Below are 5,333 nucleotides of genomic sequence, written 5' to 3'. Positions count from 1 at the left end.
GCGTACTACAAAGGAAACACTATGCAGGGTCTTCATTTGTTTTCCTAAGCACCAACGTGAATATTCACACAAACAATAGTAAGTTAATTCAAACTTCACCCCATTGCACAAGCAAGTGGCTATCAGGACTCAGTGGCCGAGTGGATAACGCGATGGCGTTTGAAGCGAAAGGTACTGGGTTCGAGTCCCAGAATGAACATCAACTCTGAGATGCAGGTACATCCAGCTGACAAGTCCCGAATAGGACGAAACGCGCGTCAAACTGGATTCCACTGCTAGCCATTATCCATCTTTGCTTACCATGAATATCATTGTTATATGATTAACAGTAGTGTTAGAGATGCCATATCCTCAGAACTCACTTGGTAGACGTCTTATTTTTTTAAAATTTTATTTTAGGGATTTGAATTTTTCGCTTTCGCCCCAAAAACGCTGATTTTTATCTTCACATTGCATTTCCCACTTGGAAAGACCCTTATTGTCATTGGTTCGTTGTCTCATTTAATATGCTATTTTGCGACATTTCTCAAGAACATTCTTATGTTATATATATACGCTTGAGTTATATTTGTTGTTTGTTCGTGCTTGTGGGATATAATTTTCTTCACCTGAACCATAAATTCTCCCTCTAGTTAGCTGGGCTGGGACGCATTGGAATAATTCAGCTTTCTTGTTATTGTGTCACTGAGTCTTCGTTTCGTTCGCTGACATAGGTGATCACGTAATCCCATCAAATATAGCACTGTGCCTAAATATACTACCCATATGTTCGGCAAGAGTAAATAAAGACAAATATGAATCTTAAATAACAATGTTTAGTAAAGTTTAATGATTTATTTGAAGTAATTATTGACAACTACCAAACTCAACTTTTAAGCTAACTACACACACTTCACTTTATTGTTTCCTATTTCTAAACATATATTATGGCTCAAAGCTAAATACATAAACCTGTTAAATGATTGGAGGTAATCAGAAGGAAACTATGATCCTAAGTCTCGTGCTAGCCACCTTACGTCATGAAAACGTATTGGTAATCTTGGGGAGATTAATGTTTCTTATGTTATTTGAACGTGCGTCACCCCCAGCTTCATATTTTCAGACGTCAATAAAATATGTTGAGGCAAGAAGACCAATATCCATATCTCAACTTGATCAACAGAATTTATTCAGTACTAAGGGCTAGATAAACATGGAATCGGTCACTGCTCAAAAATCAATTAGTGTAAGTAAACTTGTAACTGGCTATTTATTTACATTTATTATTTACTAGCTGTGGTTGAAATTATTTGCTTGACTCAGTGTAATATCATCTACAAATATTTACGTATTATTACACACGTATTATTCCATATCAAATGGCATAAAGCAGAATCTAAGCAATCATATGAGGAATTTATCAAAATCTCAGAATACTTTATTACTTTTCCATATATATTTAAACTATGATACCTTAAAATAAGTAGTTGAAGCGTATACCTTTTAAGAGTTGAATAAATCTGTTACATCCTTGATTTGTCTACTCAATAACACACAAGAGAAAACTTGCCTCTATATAGGTTAGGGTCTTGATACAACGGGCTAACTGGTTCAACCTTGAGTCTAGAAATGCGTGAGTCCGAAGTAAGACTAAAAACCATGAGTAGAGAAACGAAAACAATTCTATCACCTGATTGGTTGACAAAAGAGAGGACGAGAGAAGGTGAGTCAACTAGAACAATGCTCTATTTCTGATGCCCTATTCCTAGATTCGATTAACGTTAGTGCAAAAAGACAAATGAATAAATAGATGACTAACATGATCACAAAACAGAAAAAATTAGAAAAATACAATTGTGTCCAAACTGGGCTTTAGGATTAAAAAAAAAGAGTACCAAAGGTTACCTTTAAAATACAATAGCTTTGGAAAAGAAAAGAGTATGACAGTAACTCATACATCAAACAAAAACTTATGGTTTATAGAAAAACCTGGGGACTAAACTATATGTTAGTAATTTACAAACTATGAATTCAGTGAAATAACGTCTCCAAAAATAGCTATCGTTGTTTCTGTGTTCACATCAAATTCGATACTCAATAAGTTAGTAATACGTTTTACTATATGCAAAAATTATTAAATTATTCATTAAATATTAATAATTACTTCCATGATAGCCAATGGCAGCTTTACATAACTTGTTTGATGATGATAAATTGGATATTTTTATTTAATATAAAATTCTGTGGATTAAAGTAGTTGACCGGAACTCTTGTGTTCAAATGCTTTACTAGTCAAAAACAATAACAAGAAGTGTGTAAATTTGAAGCAACTGACTATGTACGAGCGAATTTTAAGTCAAATCCTATCAAAATCCGGTCATTACGACTTAATCTCATGAATAACTAATTCCATCTGGTAATCAATTGTTTTTATTTGTTAACAATATTGAGCTGTCCTCAATAGCGAGTAGTCAGTTTTGCAACGCGACTCGACAACGTGATGCATTTGTAAGACATTAAATAGGAAGAAGGAATATATCTTTGTAAAATCTCAGCGAAGTGAATTTGAAATAAATCCAACGTTTCGCCCTGGCAATCTGGTTCAAGCTTTCACATTCATTTCCCTCCTATTCAGTTGAAGTTATAAGCAAAGATGGATAATGGCTAGCAGTGGAATCCAGTTTGACGCGCGTTTCGTCCTATTCGGGACTTGTCAGCTGGATGTACCTGCATCTCAGAGTTGATGTTCATTCTGGGACTCGAACCCAGTACCTTTCGCTTCAAACGCCATCGCGTTATCCACTCGGCCACTGAGTCCTGATAGCCACTTGCTTGTGCAATGGGGTGAAGTTTGAATTAACTTAGTATTGTTTGTTTGAATCTTCACATTGATGCTTAGGACTGCAACTGGTCAGTCTCTTATTGGCACATTTGCATACTGTGCGTATTGCCTTTTTTTTTGTTTGTCTCAGTTTTGTTGTTGTTATTAGTTCAATTTTGGTTAATATTCAGTTTTTTTTTATTATACCAAATTCTTAAACCACCCTTTCTCTCACACATTTCCGCTCATTTGTCTCTCCTAATTATATGAACTATCCAAATCTTATTCAATTATTACGTAACCCACCCTAATTGTTTTCAACTACCTCTATAAATTATTCAATTATTACGTAACCCACCCTAATTGTTTTCAACTACCTCTAAAATAATCACATTTTTGATTTTATCTGTCTCTGAACTCCACTCAACTATTACGCCACCCTTGATTTCAATACCTAATAACCTCTGACCTTTCCTTGCCCATATATATAGTTATCATCGATGACTTTTGTTATTTCAATCCTTTACATTCAATTATGTCAATTGTTCCACATTATTTATAACCCCAATGATAAAACTCTAATGCATATTTGGTTGTAAGCAGCTGATGAGAAACCACGAAATATAATGAATTCATATTATTCTGCATCAATATTTTTTCTGTCTTTATTTAAATTCATAAAGGGAACTAACTGCATGAATGCCTTAATATAGCCTTGATTCACAAGCATTATAAATAAATAGGACGAAACGCGCGTCAAACTGGATTCCACTGCTAGCCACTATCCATCTCTGCTTACCATGCTTGTGAATTATAGAAATATCGAGGCAATACGCACAGTGTGCACATATGCCAATAAGAGACTGACCAGTTGCAGTCCGAAACATCAACGGGAAGATTCAAACAAACAATACTAAGTGACTTCATAGTTGAAGTTAGTTCGAATAATGATTAGATCATGAATAGTGTGTAAATGGAAATGTTTTATGTGAAACACAAATTATTCCAATTAAAAAAGAGTAAATGCTATTGTCTGTCTAATAAGAGTAAATGTAGTTTCTTAAACCTCTCCAGAACTAATTAAGTCACAAATGATTCCGATGTGTATGATGTTAAACATTTACTTTTGTATAAAAGTATTAAGTCGTTTATTGTTTTTAACTTGATTTTTGGACACTAGAAAACATTTCGCTAGTTGAAAAGAACTTGCATATTCATTGTCTTAATTTAGTTACGCTAATAGCTACTTGTAAAAGACGAATTCCCAAAAAAATTTTAAAAAATCTGAGTATTTTTGGAATTTGTTTTGTCATATTTAGTTACGAACAAAAGTGTAATTAATGTACTTGTCAACTGTTAAGAAGGATTGATTATATAACTCAATAAATTAGTAATATTTATTGATTCTAACAGTTTAATCTTAGTGTATTGTTAAATTGTGTTTATAAATTGTGCCACTGATCATTTAAAGCCCAATAATACTCAGTCAGTTTATTCAAGCTTGATTATTGACTAGTTTAAATCAAACATAAAGCTCAATGTATTCACACTATACTTTTGATTTATTTATAATGTGCAACAAATTTTGATCTATATTCTTTACCTGCTTTCTTGTGTTGAGTTATATCAGTTTTCATTCAATCATTTACCCATTTTCGCATCGTAATACTTGGTAAATACAATCATGCTGACACTTATTAGGGCAAAAGACTTACTTATTTACGCCTGTTACTCCCAATGAAGCATAGGTCACCAACCAGCATTCTCCGACCCACTCTGTCATGGGCCTTCCTTCCTAGTTCTAGCCAATTCTTGTTCATTCTTCTCATGTGTGTATCCACTTCTCAGCGTAATGTGTTTTTTGGTCTTCCTCTTCTCCTTCGGCATTCAGGATTCCATTGAGGGCTTGTCTTGTGACGCATTTAGGTGATTTCCTCAATATGTGTCCTATCCACTTCCAGGAAATTACCCAACTGCGTTACAAGACAAATCCTCACATGGAATCCTGAAGGCCAAAGGAGAAGAGGAAGACCAAAGAACACATTACGCCGAGAAGTGGATACAGACATGAGAAGAATGAACAAGAATTGGGTAGAACTAGGAAGGAATGCCCAGGACGCTGGCCATGGCAAAGAACACTAAGTATTTTAATAATCGCTGTCATTGTTACACCCTTCAAAATAAATACATATTACTTTTGTATTGGGTTAGAAATATGTGTTTACTACACAAATGATAGTTTTGAGCACTTTTAAACAATTAGAAAAGTATCAATAATTTAATCCGACAATCAAAATAATGAAGTAAGCAATTACAGGTTACAGGTCAACAATAACCACTCAAGATCGAAGTCCATAGAACAAGCCGTGTATCATATGTGGAGAAATTCGAACACTTCACTTCTACTTGAAGTTTGTGCTGATGATGTTGCTCACAAGAATAATGAAAGCTTCGTGACCAAATCATCCAGTTGTGAGAACAAAACTTCACTAAAATCGTATTGTATATTACATCATTCATTAAGAAAAATATC

The 5,333-nt window shown here is 34.1% G+C and overlaps 1 non-coding gene across 1 annotated transcript; it reads left to right on the top strand.

Moving 5' to 3' along the window:
- The first annotated feature begins 130 nt into the window (after positions 1-130).
- On the top strand, positions 131-197 carry Smp_tRNA_00726_Gln_TTG.1.1. The gene has a single exon. It is a non-coding gene (tRNA).
- The last annotated feature ends 5,136 nt before the right edge of the window (positions 198-5,333 follow it).

This window comes from Schistosoma mansoni, chromosome 4 (assembly GCF_000237925.1).
Source record: "Schistosoma mansoni strain Puerto Rico chromosome 4, complete genome".
NCBI lineage: Eukaryota > Metazoa > Platyhelminthes > Trematoda > Strigeidida > Schistosomatidae > Schistosoma > Schistosoma mansoni.
This window is presented reverse-complemented; position numbering and strand designations above follow the sequence as displayed.